A 19,078-nucleotide genomic window follows, 5' to 3' on the forward strand; every position below is an offset into this window, starting at 1 on the left:
TGGATAAATTTTGCTTAGCTTTATTCTGGTATCTCGGCATTTCACCTTCAAGGAATAGAAATAATATATTCCTTGAAGGCGAAATGCCGAAGTACCAGAATAAAGCTAAGTAAAAGTTTACCCATGGCTCTGATTGTTGGAAGCTGAGTTCTTCATTGTGTGTTTTTTACTTATATACTGTGAAGGGCTGCATTTACAGGGTGGGTCATAGAAACAAACTGCAATGTTCCTGAGAAATACAGAGCAGACAGACAAGAAAGAGAAAGTCTCACCATGACAACGAATTGGGAGCAGGTTCCTCTTGGGATACATATATCCCTCTGCAAGGGATCACATTTCTACCATCTGTGCTCAGATAATAGGGTTCAAAAGAAAAGACTCCAGTGGGCTATGTGTGCAAAATAAAAAAAAAATCTGAAAGGTGTCCAAGAAAACTGGAAAGGAATATAAGTTGTGCTGTAAAGAGAAAGTGATGGGATTATTCTGCTTGTAGGATAAAGAGGGTCTTGAAGGAAAAGACTACAGTTTTGCTTGGTGATCAGCTTGAAGAAAAACACTCTACATTCTGAAATATCAAAACAGTGGAGTTGAACTTTGGAAAGTAACCTGACAGTATACGAAGAACTGTGGCTTGTTGAAATGAACCTTGGAAAATAACCTAAGAGTTCATGAATGATCATGTGTATTTTATGTTATACCCATCTAGTGTCTCCTGAATTAAATATTGCATCATAAAGTGCTTGACTTGTAGTTGTCCTGGAACACTGGCTCCCCAACCTGTTTGATAAACTGTGTGAGCAGTACAAGTACTTGTGACCATACAGGAATTTGCTGTGGAAAAGGGGATTCCCATGGCAGTGAAAAGGGTTGCTTTGAACTGATGTTTATTGTTGAAGTTTTACTATGTGTACTGAAATTGTATCTGTTGTATCCTGTTTAACATTACGAAATAGAATGATTCAAATGAAATCTAATGCAGCCCTTCAGGAAAGAAATGCAGCCACTGAACAGCAACTGCTCAGCCTCCAAGAACAAATACCCAGTATAATCACACAGCTGTTCAACCTACACCCCAATATAGTGCTGAAGGAACTAGGAAAAGAAGATAACATGGAGGTTTGTTTTGTGTTGTTTGAAAGATGTATGCCTAGAGAAAAGTGTTCCCAAGGGAAGTGGGCCAGGATAATGTATTCATATATAGCTCAGGATTCACTGAAAGCCTGCATGGACCTTGAATATGATTTCCAGAGAAACTGAAATAGAAAATTCTAGCTAACGCTGCAGCTTCATCTGCGGCTCGGTTACTTAAATTTCACAACTGGGTGTTCAGTGTTCACAGAAAGGTAAGGCCACAGATCGCTGAGTAATGTATATTTTGAAGTTGGCGTTATACCTTCATTATAAACAATGTAAGCACAACTCTAGAAATCTTGGTGATAGATAAATGCAAAACGGCACTCTTTAACAAGTAAATGGGTATCCTAGAGCGACCACAAGTCTTCTGAACAGCTAATTGTTTCTGTAGAGCATCTGTCTTTAACTGAAATTGCAGCCCCTAATCCAGACTTACCCTAATAATAAGCCTTCACTTAAGTATACTACTTTGTCTGAAAACAAGAAAAACATTACTGTATGTGCTGGTTTGTTTTAAAAGTCACAGACAAAGGAACGTAACAAAATGTTGCACAGTTACTAACAGGAATATTGTACCTGTAAAAACTATTAATATTGAAAGCAGGTTGCATCTGAAAGCATGTGCACGGAATGTGCTCATGCTGAATTTGTAATTATTAGAACTGTAGAGTCTACTTCTTGTCACAGTGCTGCTATTAAACCTGTTAAAAAGGAACAGCATTTTTGAATGGAAAGAACTGAGTGATTAGGCACAGGGACTATGTTTACATTAGTTAATGCAGAATGTTTGTAGGTCCAAAACTAATCAAAGAAAACTATAGTATCATCATATCTGCATATGGAGCCAAAAGGAGTACGCTATAATGCGGGTAGAAATACAGACCTTTTTAGATAAAGTGTTATCCCCAATGACTGTAGTGCCGAACTTAACACATGACGTGATAATTGAGCAGGACTTTCCCCAATTCAAAGAGCTATGGAAGATAGGCGGGAAAATGAAACCATATATGTTGCTAGAAATACATAGCCACAAGCAAGAAAATGTCATGGGACAAGAAGATATGCAAATCACTAGGATTTAGCTCTTGGTGGAACGGTTAGATAAACCTGATATTGAGTTTTGCCTAAAGATTCTAGTTGTTAAAGAAGTAATAAGATACATGAGTATAGAAACGTAAAAGTGCACTAATGGACAAAAGTAAAAAAATGAAAAAAAGATAGATGAGTCTCGTACTAAAAGAAAAGGGAATTAAAGGGAAATACTCATAATAGTTAAGAATACACTAAAGAAAATAAATATATCAACTGAGGAAGAGATTGATCAATCTTGTTCCAAAGAAAAAGGAGAAGGGGAAATTGAACAGAGTCTTAAGCTTCTCCCTGCTATACCAAAGCAGAAAATCAATCCCAAACAAAAGCAGCACTCTAAAGGGAAGGAAAGTAAAATAACTACCAAAGAAGTGAAAAAGAAATTACCAGTGCCACTGGTGGAAGAAAAATACTTTAGTGCTCAACTTTTTACAGAGGATGAAGATAAAGGGGAAACACATAAGCTGTCATGGCATCCATTTCATGTCAGAATACTAATGAAAATAATGTTGACCTGGCTGACTTCCCGACAAGCCAAGGCAATTTTAAGAAGGACTAGTAGGAAGCCATACACTAAGTAAAGACAGAGAGAATATAGCAAGAGTGGATAAGAAATCAAAGAAAACAACTGCCTAACTTTATATGTGCTAGTTATCTGTCTCAAACACTGTTAGAAAACTTGTAATGAAGTTGGTATATAGCTTCACTTTTTGTGGTCATTTAGGAATGGGTAAGACAAAAGTTAGGATTTTAGAAATATTTCACTGTCCTTGTGTTGTGAAGGATGTGGATTTTTATGCAGCTAGCCCAGAATGTCAAAGAACAGCACCCAACCCTGGGTTTAAGATCTAGTACTGCTTTCTTCTACAGGAAAAACTCCCAAAGAAATTCTTACTGACTAAGGTGTCTCATTCATGTCCAGTAATGCAAAAAAGTCTGTTGTTGTTTTTATTTTTTAACTGAAACAGCTAAGGAAATTTGAATACCACCCTCAGACAGATGAGTCAGTTGCGCTCTTTAATAAAACTTTGAAGTCTAGATTGGAAATGGTTACAGAACTAGATGTTAAAAACTGACAAACTCATTCAGTATCTTCTCTTTTCTTTAAGGGAAACACCCTAAATCTCTTCTAGAGTTGCACTGTTTGAACAATAGGGCAGACATTCCTAGGACTTATTAAATGCATCAAAAACATAAGAAGAGGAAAATATCCCCTTAAAAATGGATAGAGGACTGTAAAGACCTGCAAGGCAGGCAAAGTACTGTAATGCTTATAGTAAAGGAATGCATGGAGAGAGCACAGTTGACACAAAAGAGAATATAACAAAAATTCTTCTCTCTATCAAAACTGGATAGACAGATCTAAATTAAACTGGGGAGAATTTACGAATATGGCCCGCACTTGCATAATCTCACACAAACTCATGATTAATGATAACAAGAAACAAATACAATTCCTAAAAATATGGAAAAATATCTTAGACCACATATTAGAATAATAAATATCTGTGTTATAACTACGTAATTACCCGCATTATTTGGTATGGAAGACTCTCTCTCTAATAACTTTGGAATAAAATTTCTAAGCAGCATAATTCATTGTAAAATAACATATGATTAGTAAACGTTTATCTCTCAGCTATTAGTGGCACTATTTGTACAGTTGTAAATAGTTGAGTTCAAAGGTTTAATTTACGTCTTATATTATCATTATCTACTGGTCACCTTTTGTTTCCTAATATTATGTCTATATTACCTCAGTTTATTTAGATAAATGTCTTATTGTGTTGACTAATGTCATTTACTATACAGTAGATAACCAGTTCTGTTTTCTTTTGTCATGACAGGATGATATAGACAATTTATGTTAAATGTCTGTATAATGTTTTTCATTTTCTTTCATTGTATAGTTTTTTTTTTTGTCATCATTGTTAACATTTAAATCTGAAAATGCAATAAAATGCAATTAAAAAAGTTGGAAAAAAATTCTTTCTAAGAATTCAAACCAGGAGAGAAATTTTTTATGCTAAGTAACAACTGCAGAAAACAAGTTCCTTGAAAAGTGCAGGGACCTTTTGATATTGTAAAAAGTAAATGAAATAGATTTGAAAGCCAGCAGCAACCACAGTGAAACTCCACTTATATGTAACCACAAACAGGATGGACAGACTGATGTCCCAAAAAGTCTTTATTTGAAACAAAAAAGAAAACTTCTCTAGCGCCTCGGCTCAATAGCCTTTGTAGAGCACATTATTTCACTCAAATACACTCACTTAAATATACAAAACCATCCAATTAAATCATTAAACAATTAAAATTAATTAAATCCATTTTATATAATTTAAATCATATTTTAAGGCTATTGAGCTGAAGTGCTAGGGAAGTCTTCTTTTTTGTTTTAAATAAAGGGTTTTTGGTACATCAGTCTGTCCATCCTATTTGTGGTTACATAGATTAGAAAGCCAGTCAGTCAGGAAAAGAAAAAAGAAAATCAGAACAGTTATATCCCTTAAATGTACAGAATCCTTAGACTAGAACTGAGGTTTTTCTAATAAAAATGTTTGTGTAAGATGTTAAGGACCCCCCCCCCCACAATTATGTCTTAAAGTCAAGATTAGATATTACCAATACTGCAGGGAAAAAAGATAAGTCCCCGGGATTCTTCAATCTGAGTGAACAAGCAACACAAGTGTAACTCACACCTTCTTCCTCCTAATTTTAGTTTTCCTACTGATTTTCTTGCAGCTTTAAATATCAATGGGGATTCATAAAGGTCACCACAAAGTGCAGACTACGTGTACACTTAGTGTAATGTTTTTAACTGACTGAAAAGCCCAAAAAATGTGGTAGGGATGTTCTTGACTATAGATCGTGTACACTTAGTGTAGACATTAATGAATCTGGCCCTAAACAGTTTAATTCAACACAACATAGGAACCAAACCTGGTGAGAAGGTAAATTTGCAACTGTATCACAATACCAGAATAGCAATACCAAGCAGTTAGAGAGGAGGTGCCTAAAATATAGGATGACAGAAGAATCACAAAGCAAGTGACACAATCTCATTGTAGTGGTCACCAAGGTTTTGTAGTGACTTCAGACAGTGAAATAGCATATCTAAATTGCATTCTTACCCCATACCCTGATGAATGAACTGGCTGAAAAGTGGTCAGGTCTATGTTATTCATCACTTTGGACCTAGCCAAAGGTTATTGATTAATTCCACATCTGCATGAAAAACTGCCATCTGTTCTTAAATACATATGTTTCTGCCAAGGAAAATTAATGATTCCAGAAAGCATTCTATCATATGCAAATAATTTTCAGTCAGTGAGAAATGTTTTTATTTTAAGGATTTGTCCACAACAGTGTTCATCTGTCCCTGATTTTTTAAGCCCTGTCATTGATGTTTACGGCAGAGGGCTGAGAATAGCTCTAAGGAAACTGTTGTAATGCATTTCACACAGTTGGTGCCCCTTATAATCTTTATGCATAACAAAAAGCTTTTCAAAATGTATCTTCTCATTAGAACATGAGAAAAAAAAAAGAAAAAGTTTATTTGAGCTGCTTAGTTTTAAAAATAAAACAAATACATCCATATTGTATGTGTGTGTGTGTGTGTGTGTGTGTGTGTGTGTGTGTGTGTGTGTGTGTGTGTGTGTGTGTGTGTGTGAGAGTGTGTGTGTGTGTGTGTGTGTGTGTGTGTGTGTGTGTGTGTGTGTGTGTGTGGGGGAGAGAGAAAATGCCCCCAATGTAATAACACCTGGTGGCTAGAGGTATTTGGGCTCAAACCCTATAGCTTTAGTACAGGGTAAAAGGAGCCTTAAGTCCCTAGCCACTACTATTTCTGAGCTTTGCCCAGATTTTCTTGTGCTAAGAGTTGAGAGCTATGGTGAGAAGTGAGAACACAATTTATATCCCCCCATTATGGGCTTTGTTGTTTGTCCAGGTTTTTTTGTGCTAAGAGGCTGAGATCTATAGTGAGAAGTGAGAACTGAATTCACTAAATGATAGCCATTAAGTTTCAGTCTTCCTATTTTTCAAACTGCTGATTTAGCATAGTGGTATGTTGCACTGACTGTAGTATATAGGGTTCTGGTTTCAAGACTTGTCAGTAACATGCATGGTGATAGCACAACATTTTATTCTAGCAACTTTCCAAAATTATACAAGCAATATTTAAAATGTGTCCCTGGTTTTTGACCTTTTGCCCCCCCCCCAAAAAAAAAAACATTATTTGAAAATAAGTGCGAGAAGCTCTGCAAGATGCCTATGGCTTACACTACTGTTATTCTGTTAATAGTTTGGGTGTGGAAGTAGACTTTTATGATAGAAATGTTCTGAATTGGGGCAGTTTTGTAATTACTGGTTCATGCATTTTGTTTCATTGCCTATAGTACAGCCTATTGGAAAAATGTTCATTCAAACAATAAATTTAAAATGCACTCTAACAAGTGTGCTGTATTATACAAGGAATATAACTTAAATTCAGGAAGGTGTATCAAAGAAAAGAACACATGTATGTTTCTTGTTTTGTGTGCAACGGGCCAATGATTTGAAAACAGCCCAAAGGTAATCTTTATCCACCACTGGCCAGATGCATTTTCTTTGTATGTGGTGTGGGTTTCAATGCTGTTTCAATGAATGTGAGTTTCAAGGGCAGAAAAGTTTTAATGCCAAGTCTGTTTTCATTGTGAGACAGTATTGCTTTGTTTATCAGATGTCTGTTAGTGCTTGTACATTGATGTGCTGCAAAATGTTAAAATAAAATCCAAATAATCATTGATTGTAGAAGTAAAGCAGTATGCACACATTAGTGTTTATGGTAAATGGAGCGAAATAGCCAGGTAATAGGACATTGGAATCTGGTGCCATATTTTGGTTGGTTGTTCTTCAGTTTGCTTTTGAAAGCTGGTATCCCACAATTCCATCGAAGTGGGGTTACATAATTATGTATGCAAATTAGATGATAATCAGCATACCGATTTGTACCTATTTTTCATGGGCCTTGTCCAGATTTTTGATGTCTCCAGGTTGAGAGGAATGGATAGCACCCACATGGTCAGAATTGCAGGTGCCATGTCTGACTCTACACCAGTTACAAGTGATGACCCACAAGGCTCAGTCCTGGGACCTCTCTTGTTCAGTATATATTTCTCTGATGTACAGGCTAACACAGGAGGACTATGGCTGACCAAGTTTGCAGATGACTGTAAACTGGGTGCCATAATCGACTCTCCAGCTGACACAAGCATCCTCCAAGAGGGTCTCACAGAGATGGATGACTGGTGACAGAGCCATGGCCTAAAGCTAAATGCCATAAAATGCATAGTCATCCCCTTTGGGAATAACAAAGTGCCCACACATTACCACATAGGTGATAATCCATTAAGTACAGAAGAAGTAATTAGGGATTTGGGGACCCGAGTAGATAGTAATCTCGCCTTTGACAATCACGTTGTCAAAGTGGTTAGAAAGACCTTCTATATAGCCCACCTTATCCCAAAAGGTTTCACATCTAGATCAAGAGAGGTCATTGTGCCCCTATACTCATCAGGCCCATGATTGCATACAATGCCCCATTTGGGATGTACCTTACCTGACACCTGCAGCAACTGTAATGACCCAAAAAGTACCTCACCAAGTGGATCAAGGGACTCACACAGATGCTGTATGCAGTTCAGCTAAAGTAACTCCAGCTCTACTTAGTTGCTTAACACCTACTCGGATGCGATCTGTGCCTGACGTATAAAGCCACGTCCAACCCAGAATTAATGGACATGCTCCACCTCAGGATATCTGAATCCCTTAGAGCTACACACTCCAGGGATTTAAACCTCAGCACAGAAAAAATAGGACATGCTGGAGGGACAGATTCATATCCCAGAGGTTCCCCTCACTCTGGAACAAAATCCCAATCCATGTTAGGCAGAGCCCCTCACTGACCCTCTTCAGGAGAAATCTTGACTAGTGGATGGGTGATCCTAAGTGTACCCCTGGGATCTCTTCTGGGTCCCTGCTAGACAGAGGCACAATAAACTAACCGTAACAGGGCTATCTTGTGTGACCTACTACTCACAGGCACAGTCTACTAATCTAAAAGGGTGGCAAAAGACAAACACACTCTGGCTAAGCTTATAAATGCCTTAGGGCAGATAGCCTATTATCAACCTATCAACCTATGAACCTATGGTAATGTTTGGAGTGCACATTGTTTATTGATGATACTGATTGCAGGTTTTTTATCTTCTTTGCTTTCCCACTTTCTATGAACAACCTAAGTATCTGTAGTACATATTTGATTATGACAGGGTTCCAATATATTATATATGTGTCTGTTGTCATATAACTGTGTGCACAAGGTGGATTGGTGAATAGTGAGAGGTTCCTGGGTTAACACATGCAACTGCCATATATGTGTGGCCCACTGCTGTACTCAGACATGGCCTAAGTGTGTGAGCATGCCCGGTTTGGCCTTTCAGTGTTTTGTTGCCTGACATTTGTCTCATTTATTCAAGTGTGTGAGCATGCCCAGTGTGACCTTTCAGTATGTTGCTGTCTGAAGTCCACTACATTTGTTAACGTGTGTGAACATGTTCAATATTAACATTTATACTATATGTGTGTTGAAAATCAGGTTATATTATTACTGCAGGGCTCACCTTTGTGTCATAACTCAACAGGGATTATGCTGTGCCTGCAGGGTTTCCATGAGATACTTTGCATAGACTTATCAACATTTCTTCATACAGGCTGACCAGTGAAATACTGTCATGGTTTAGTGGTTCAGTACTATGACTATAGTACACAGTATCCTGGGTTTGAGGCCTGTCACTGCTTTATATTTTCATACTGGGCAGACAAGACTGCTTAAGGACCAGTAAAGCAAATATGAGCATGTTTACCTGCTTTTGCTCAACTATGCCCAACCTTGACCAAGCTTGCCCAACATTGCTCAACGTTAACCAGCATTGCTAAACGTTGCCCAATATTGCTCAACATTGACCGAAGTTGTGCTAGTTAGTGTGTGCAATTTTGTTTACATATACTAAATAGTGGTAAAGGCTGTTTAGCACTGCTTTATATTGCTTAACACATGGCAATCATGCCTCAGGTGGTGCTGCAGGGCTGCCTATGTCGGATGCACATACTACACTCCCTATACATGTTTGAAAACAGGGAGTGTCAAGTTAGGCATCCCTTTTACTATATGTGCGAGTCAGAGAGAGGTATCATTTCCAGGGTTCCTACTGAGCCAGTGTATGTGCTATGCATTGCCTCTTTGCCAAGGCCAAAGCATACTGGGCATGCCTCCTTCTGCCTACTGGGGCAGGCTCAGGTTGTTCCTCCTTAGAGTCACGCTCTGCCTGTGATGGCCTTGGCAATGGTGGGGGGGCTGTTTGGCCCGGGCCTATGCTGCTCCTGCTGCAGCTGTTTTCGCAGGATCATATTATGTAGCATAGCACATACCATGATGATTTGGGTACATGTAGTTGGTGAGTACTGCAAGGCTCCACCAAATGTGTCCAGGCACCGGAACCATGACTTGAGTAGCCCAAACACACGCTTGATTACATTTCGTGTTTGTGCGTGTGCCTCATTATGGCATTCCTGTTCAGGTGTGTGTGCATTTCTGATGGGTGTCATCAGCCATGGCTCCAGTGCATATCCAGCATCCCCCACTAGGTGACCATGAGGGATGTCCCCATTGGCAAATGTCTGGTACAGCTGTGTCAGGTGCCAGATATGGGAATCATGGTAGCTTCCAGGGCAGCCAGCACACACATTCAGTATTATGCCCTCGGCATCACACACGACCTGGCAGTTGATGGAAGGGAAGCCCTTGCAGTTAAAGTAGACCCTACCCCACTCACCGGCTGGTGCTTTGATGCATATGTGCGTGCAGTCTATTGCACCCACTACCTCAGGGTATTCTGCTATTTGCTGGAAAAGACGCATATTGCTGGACAATACCTCATGGGAATTGGGGAAATATACATGATCACTGACATGTGCTGGCATGGCATCCAGGAACTGGTGCAGTACCCTGGATGCTGATGCCTGTGATATCCCCATCATATCACCAGTTGGTCTTTGGAAGGTACTTGTTGCTTATATTCTTAGGCCAACACATACCTTGGTTTCCACTGGGATGGGTTCCCCTCTGTTGGTTCTGTGTGTGAGGTGTGGCCTGCACAGCTCAACAATTTGCTGCATGAGGTCTCTGTCCACTCTATAGTGCTCCACTATCTCCAGCTCATGTAGCCCCTGGTAGGTTACCCTGGGCCTGTACACTCTGCTCTGTCTACTCACTGTGGGTTGTCCAGCAGCATTCGCATTGTCACCACCCTCAGCATGTTGCATATGTTGCCTTATAACAGCAATGGCAGCCCCTAACATTTTTTTGTCTCAGTAAAGCTTTTTAAGTTTTTACTTCTCTTAGTTTACTGCAGTGTTGCAGTGTCTCTGAGGAAAACATGGTGGAAAGTTGTTTGCAGAGTTTTAAGTGCTGGGCTGGGCTACTGTACTGCCTGTGTAATTGCCTGATTCTGATTGTTTTCACCTGCTAGCTCTGCTAGTTCTCCCTGGTTAACTTCCTACTATTTATTGTGCTTCCTTTTCCCTTTCTGTTTCCATGGGGGGGGGCAGCGCCGCGCACACAAGCGCAAACACGGGCACACCAACTCACACACGTGCACACATGCTTACATGGACTAAAACTTGCTTATTCTTGCTTAAACGCACGCACACAGGTGCATACGCACTTACACACATTTCAACAACCTTAGACATGCTTACTCCAGCTTAAACGCGTGCACACAGGCGCACATGCACGTACACAGTCTTACTCAGATATACAGGTGCGTACCCACCCGCAAACACATTGCAAGCACTAAAACAAGAAACTTTAGTGTTATCCATGGCATACACCTTCAATTTCTTGCCTTTAGCTAGGATACCTGTTGACACACCTCTTCCAGTGATGAGTAACTGACAGCAAACACATGCCACTCTGCTCCAGTGAGCTTACATTCTTTCATACATACCCCCCTCGTGATGTCACTTATCTTCTACTCTGATACTCCCCTTATCCTACTCCTACACGCCACTGACTGTGCTCATTTGCTATGTAAACTTGGGATCCACTATCCTTACCCTCATTTGCATAGGATTGTCTACTAATGCTTGGTTACATCGCTTAGACTGAGCTTCCCCCCTTAGCAACCTCTACTCGGTAGCCATGTTGTCTTCAGACTGCCATTCCCTTGCATTGTAAATTAAGAATTACAATAAAATCCATATTTGTGGCTTTTAATCATTGGTTTTCTGGTTTTTAGAGCTCAGCACATTTGCGCGGCACTGCACTACGCTTAAACTTTGGAGATCGGGATAAAAAATTTTTTTTTTTTTTTTATTTTCCAACGGGGAACATTGCCAATGGCCATATTTTTGGCCATTGGCATGTTTCCTCAACTGGATGCATCCTTTTTTTGGAGCTGTTGCGGCTCCGTTTTGCTATTTGCAAAACGGTACTCAGTTGTCAACGGAGTACATTTCTGCAAATAACACTACTCTTACTCGGACAGGTTCAGGTTTCCTGGATCACAAATTTACCTCATTTGCATAGCTTTCGCCAGCAATTGAGGTAATTTGCATATCCTAGCCCTGTCCATGTAAGAGTCGTTTTAGGACCTCTCTTGCACGCCCCCTACTGGCTGTTCCTGGATCGCTCGGCGGACATGTTAGCTGCATGGAGTCTTACTCTACTCTTGGACTCTGTGCAAGCCTTCGTGAATCTGGCCCTTAGTTAAAACATGTAAAACATTTTTAAAGCAGCATATGCATAGCTCTCAACTTTCGGTTTCCAAAATGAGGAACAGTGCCTGTCAAAATGTGGAACAAAATGTGCAACAGCTTTTAACAACTAGCCCCCAAGACAATCCATTATTAAAATGGTGTGTTTTGTCCTTAAAATATGTTGTGTTAGTGAAACAACATAATTTAGTATCATTAAACTAATTTTTTGTCTAGAAATCTTAATAAATGTGTGACAAGGCTTCTACTGCGGGACATCAAAGTTTTCTGAAGCAAACTAAGGAACTGTTTTTCAAAAAAAGGTATAGTTGAAAGGTACGAGTATATAAAACTCTTGCTAGTGAAGTTTAGACATTTTTTGTAGCTTCTGAAAATATAGAGTTCTTATCCCTGGTGCTTTTAGTAACTTTACATTTTAGCCACAGCAAATAAGTAACCTTTCTGCACAGTTAAATGATTTTGGTTTAACAGCAAAGAAAGAAATTACATTTACTGTATCTCTGCTTCCCTAATAAAGGTAATAAAGCAAGACTCCAACATGTTTATAAATTAGCCAAATCTCCTTGGGCCTTTCATAAAGCCTCATATTTGTAACAACTGAGTAGTCAATAATCAAACTTCTATTAGTTAGAATGTTAGCATCAGACTATATGTTACACATCAGTGTGAACTCATGGGATACATCATGTTCTACCGAAAGATACAAATTAAATATTACACATCACTACTGTCCTTGATAACCCTGCATATTGGGTTAAGTGCAAGTTTTACTTTGTTCATATTTCTTTAAGACTGAACCATTGCTTGGAAAATGGACTAGAGTCTGGATAAATACCATTAGTTTGGCTTACAAATTAGCAACTAAGATTTCTCCTATAATCGTAGCACAGAGCAATCTGTCCATCACCACATTATTGCAAGTTGCATTTGTTTTAGTAATCCATTAACCTGAAGTGTGGTTGCAGGTAAACTTTTCTCAGTGTGCATTCAACATGGGGTAGCTTCTTCATGATCATGTTAAATATTCCTTGTTCAGTGTTAATTATCTGCAGGTCACAGACATTTGATTTTTTCTCAAATGTTATGTTACCCATATTTATTGTAAAGTCAATAAAAATATAGTTTCATGGCATTACAAGTTTATGTCCAGCCAGATGACTTGTATGAACTAGTCTGTAGTAAACTTTTACACATAATTAATTTTTTGCAGGACTTGGAAATTTTCAAATATTTTTGACATCATATAACGAGATTTACTTTGGAGTACTTAAACGTTGTGTACTCAAACATGGCCACAGTAGTAGAATTTAATGGATAAAGGCTAAAGTCAGAATGGACTATCAGAGGACAGTGATCTCACACAAGCTGTATAATGTTGTACCTGTATATGGGCAACCTACAGTGTAATGCAAATTCATCCAGCTGTCATTGGGCAGTTAGAACCTGATCAACTAGTCTCAGAGGACTTGACGTTTGCATCTGCAGAGTTGTTGCTGAAGTTAAATCACATCAGTCTGATAGCCAGGCAGTTCTTCATTTTAACTGGTCATTTTGACCTTTAAATAAAATAAAGCAAAATTGTGCTGAAGACTTTTTTTTTTACCATTTATTGAGTGGATAAATTCATTGTGCACCAATACCGTTTTTCACTACTGATCCAGATGGAGTTGGGTTAAGAGATTTGCATAGTCTCACACAGTATGCAAGTGGAAACTGAGGGAATCAAACCCAGTATAAAACTTTTCTATGCACACCAAACATGCCATATATAGTCATTGCTTTGGAGTTCATGTTAGATTATCCAAGTTAAGACAACACATACCCGCACTGTTATTTTTCAGATCAAACATTCTGTCCTCCAAAAAGTTGCATTCACCACCCAACAAAGATGCAGCTAGCTATTCTGTCATCTAGTGTTGTCTCCCAATATGAAACCTAACAGCTTTAAGTGGAAGACCTACAAAAAAGGTTTCCCAGTGACTTGATGAGCAAGAGAAAAGAAAAAAACAAGGTCTTCTTTCATTTTAAACTGTAGTTAGTTTATGCCACACATGGGAAGCAAATGCAATACCAAAATTCATTTTGCAATGCCGATTGCGCAAAACTATATATAATCTGCGGATTGTGTCTCCGTAACATTTTGTTCCTGAGGTGGCTGCCCCCTCACCAGATCCCAGGTATGTCTCTGCAACCCAGTGAGTATTGCTGGGATTGTTTTGCAGTGTCTCACAGTACAGTAAGACAGCACCTTACATTAGTTGTGGTGACTTCAACTGTCTGCCTGACTGTAGGGGTGCTACAGGAGCTAAGATGGAGAAATAGCCAATCACAGCCAATAACATCAGCCTTACCTTCCAGGCCTTAAAGGTGAATAGTTTAAAGGAAAGATGCAGGTAATACAATCTTTATTTATGCTTTGTTGACCAGGTTAGTCTCACTAGGCTGATGGTTTCTTTTCAGGGGAGACATGAGGTGATAGTCATACTGATTAGGTTAAATTTGGTCAGGTTATTTGAGAGCTTTCCCTACTTTTTTGATAAGTACCAGATGATAAACTGTGTAATCCAACTGGGCAGAAATAAAGAGGCACAAACGTAAATAATGTAAAGCGCTTTTCGCTTATGATACAACACAAACTTCATCAGACAAAGTAAAAAGCACACAGATTCATTTAAATAGATCAAGATAACCAATCAGGTATTGAGTAAAACAACTCATTAAAATCGTCACCACCCTCTTGAACAGAATTCAAAAATGCAAAACTATTTAACAAATCCTTAAAAACTTTGAATATAATACAATACTAAAACATTAACTATACTAAAATATTGTAAATTTGTATAGTATCAACGTTTTAAACTTTTTAATTTTAAAATACTGTTAATAATACATCCTTCATTTAAACCTGGTAAACTATAAGCATTCAGCATGATTTGCCAGGATAATTCTAATTCATCGAGTTTAAGAACATCAGGTCCACCTCTAACATTTTTCTGAACTTGGTCAATAATAATAAATTTAAAACTATGGTTAGGAAATTGGGCAACGTGCTTAGCCAAGTACACAAGTACCATATGATCTTTTACATCCACCTGAGCTGAGTGTGAGCATACCAGTTTAATGGAATGTAATTTCACTATAAATTACTTTAATGATAAAAATAAGAGAAATGCTCTTTTCTGTACCTCTTAACTTATTTGCTTAAGAATTCTGAATAAAGACAAAAATAATAGGCGTTAAAAGGTCCAAAGTCAGAGGCAATGTTTAAGTATTACTCTAATTCATGTAAACCAGTTAGTAGAACATGTTATACCTCAACATGCATTTTCTTAACAACAGAAAGTTTGACATTCTGACTATAATCCTCAGTGATTTCCCCAGAAATCAAAAATGTTGTAAGGGTCAGGGTTAAAATACAAAATAAATTTAGGGACATTCTGTCAAATCAGGACAACTGAGAGGTATTCTCTTTGCTTGCTGTGAAAAGGCAAATACATTTCACAGAAGGAGCGTATACTTCATAGAGACTTGTAGAAATCTTGGTGATAGAAATTTGATGGTCTGCTGTGAGACATAATGAAATGGGTTTTTCTCCTGTGGTGTTAACTGCGAACATTATTTATTTATTTGACATTTGTTAACTGGGTTAGTCCAACTGAGCCAATGGCCTGTTTTCAGTGAAGACCCAAGGAGAAAAGCTCCAGCATTACAAACATAAAAAGATAACATAGCAGCAATATACAAAACCCAAGAAAAACAGTGCATCAATACACCATAAGCAAAAATTACACATACAGTAATCAGGGGAAATCAATAACCAATAACTGTAATAAAAATAAAACAAAATGAAGTAAATACAACTAGTACATTTAAGTATTTACAATAATGACATATCTTTCCCAAGTAGCATAATGTAGTAAGTGTCTAGTGAGCAGATTAGTCATTGACTTATTAGATGTAGACAGGCAGTGAAAAGAAAAAGAAAGGAAAATGCAGATTATGAAGTATTTAGGCAAGGACAGGCTTTTGAGTTCAGAAAGTAGTGCTTGACTTTAGTTTTAAAGCAGCTGGAACTAGTGGTGCTACGAATGTGAGGTGGTAGCCTATTCCACGCAAGGGACACAGAGTGTTTATAGAGGAGTTTACCATAAATTTTGTTGGGTTTATAGATGTCTAGAAGGTGCTGGTCAGAACTACGAAGAGACTGGGTTGGGGTATAAGGGGATACTAAGGTAGAGAGTAACGGGAAGGCTAGCGGTTTGTTGAGTAGGGAGTGTGTGAGCTGCAGCTGGGCAAGTAGTAAGAGCTGGGGGAATTCTAGCCATTGAAGCTGTTTCAGGGCAAGGCAATGATGGGAATTATAAGGCTGGTTACTGGCGAATCTGGCTATGTTATTGCAAGCTTGTTCTGGTTTGAAGAGAAGGTTTGACTGGAGGTGAGTTAGGATGGGGAGGCATAGAGGAGACATGAAAGGAGATAGGCTTGGACAAGGGTGGGTTTGGAGTTGGGAGAAAGAAATTCCTTATTCCTGTAGAGAAGACCCAGTTTCATGTTAGTTTTTTTTTATACAGTGTTGGATATGGATGGTGAATTTGAGTTGGTCATCAGTTATTGTACCCAGTAACTTAGTGTGAGGCTCAGCTTTGATGAGAGTGTTATCTAGCAAAGAAATAGTAAAAGTGGATTTAAGGTGGTAGAGAGTTTTGGGGAGAAATAGTAGGAGCTTAGTTTTTTGGGGTTGAGTATAAGTTGATGCTCTGTGAGCAATTTTTTCACAGATGAGAAGGAGTTTTGGGTGATAGAAAGAAGTTTAGGGATGTTGTCAGCACAATAGATAAGAGTAGAGTCATCAGCATGCTGTATGAGAAAGGAGGTGTTGCAGGAGGAGTAAAGATGATTGGTGAAGATGTTGAATAGGAGGGGGCCAAGGACTGAGCATTGAGGGACACCAGTTTGGACAGGTAGGAAAGAGGAGCAAGCAGATTGCCATCTGACAGACTGGAGCCTATTTGATAGATATCTTGAGAACTAGTGAATAGTAGAGGGGGAGAGATTAAGGTCAGTAAGCTTAGTAAGTAGCTTGGAATGGGAAATAGTATCAAAAGCTTTAAAGGGATTGAGAAAGAGGTAAGACACAAGGAGGTTTTTGTCCCTGGCTTCAGCAAAAGTGTGAGTGAAGGATAGGAGGGCAGTGGAGGTGCTGTGGTGTGGCCTAAAGCCATGTTGATTGTGAATACATTTTTTGAGGATTCTGGATAGAGGAGATAGGATGGCAATGGGTCTGTAGTTAGAGGGCTCAGTGGAGTTCCCTCCTTTGTGAAGTGGAATGGTGTAGAAAGATTTCAAGATGTCAAGGACAGTAGACTCTTGCATACTAGGATAGAGACAGGATAGGCTACGGAATGAACAGAGAGTTTAAGAAAGAGGGGAGGGAGGTTATCGGTAGAAGGAGAACAAGGTTTCAGTTTTAGTAGAAATGACTTGATGTAGGCTGTGGAGATGGGGATTAAGAGAGAAAGGGGTTGTGCTGCATGTGTAGTGAGTGGTGTGAGGGTGGTTATGGCTTTGAGAGGGTTGGGTAAGTTTTTGAATAGAATCGATGAAGTGGGTATTAAGTAAGGTGGCAGTTTCTAAGGGAGAATTATTAGGGTAGCGGTTGGGGGTGATAGGTTGACCTGGATTTAAGATTTTATTGATGGTATACCAGGTACTGCGGTGGTGGTGCTGCGGTAGCGTTGTCGCCTCACAGTTAGATGTTGCCCATTCGATTCTCAGTTAGAGCATCTTCTGTGTAGCGACATGCATGAATGGGCATTCCTTCATTGAAGGTTGTGCGTTAGATCCGGCAAGCCAGTACGTAAAAATCTACTGACAATCATTAACGGATCGGAGCTCCGCTATGGCGACCCCTAACCAGGAAAAGCCGAAAGACACAACAACATTGATGGTATGCCAGAATTTATTTGGGTTAGACTTTTGGGAGAATTGGGGATTATAAAAGTAAGTTTTCTTGTCTTTGTTAATTGCTGTTTTTGCTAGATTTCTTAGTTCTTTATATTTTTGTAGGAATGTTGCCAATTTAGTTTTGAGCCATTTTTTCCAATTTGTGTCTCTTTCTTTCATGAGATAGGATGTTTTTGGTGAGCCAAGGTGAGTAGTTGGCTTTGATTATCACATTTCTAAGAGGAGGTAAAGAGTCAAGTATATCAAGAAAAATGTGATTAAAGTGTAGAACGGCTTCATTAAGATAGAGGTGCTTAAGGAAGCCCCAGTTTATGGAAGTGAGCCTGTTATTGAAGGTTTCAGGATTGAAAGAAGAAAGCTTGTAACACCCTCTAAAATGGTGGAATTTAGGTTTTGGGAAGAGTAACATTGGACTTGGATAGGGAGGTGGTCACTTAGGGAGTTGGGCAGGACTCTGGGGTCATGATATAGGGTGGGTCAGAGGTATGAATCCAGTCTAAGGTGGTACCTTGGGTATTGTTGTTGAAGCAGGTATGAGTTGTGATAAGTTGATGGAAGCTGTGTAGGCTGATTTGAAGAGAGGGAGAGGTAGACGGTAGTTTCTGTCAGTCGATATTTACGTCACCTAGTGGTAAGGTCTCATAAGGGATATTAAATGAAATCCATGCAAGAATAGATTCAAGGATGGGAATGTTGTTTCCAGGTGGGATATGGATAGAGGCAATGGCAAATTTCTTATGGGGGTTGAGGTGACAGTCTACTCTAGAAATAGTAGTTCAGCTAGTTGAAAGTTAGGCAAACATATTGGCAGGGAGGATAGGTTAAGGTGTTCAGAATACATAATTGTGACACTGCTACCTTTTTTAGTGGTTCTATCTTGGTGATAGATGCTGTAGTGGGGAGGTAGTATTTCAGTGTTAGAAATATGTGGTTTTAGCTAAGTTTCAGATAGGGCCAGGATGTGTGGTGATTGGTGGGTGATCTAGGAGTGTAGTACTGTAACTTTATTAGGTAGCCTTTATATGTTAATAGCAAAGATAGAGAGATGTTTAGTGAGACAGGTGTTTGTTGTGAT

The sequence above is a fragment of the Protopterus annectens genome, chromosome 1.part2 (assembly GCF_019279795.1).
Source record: "Protopterus annectens isolate FY-2018-M chromosome 1.part2, PAN1.0, whole genome shotgun sequence".
NCBI lineage: Eukaryota > Metazoa > Chordata > Ceratodontiformes > Protopteridae > Protopterus > Protopterus annectens.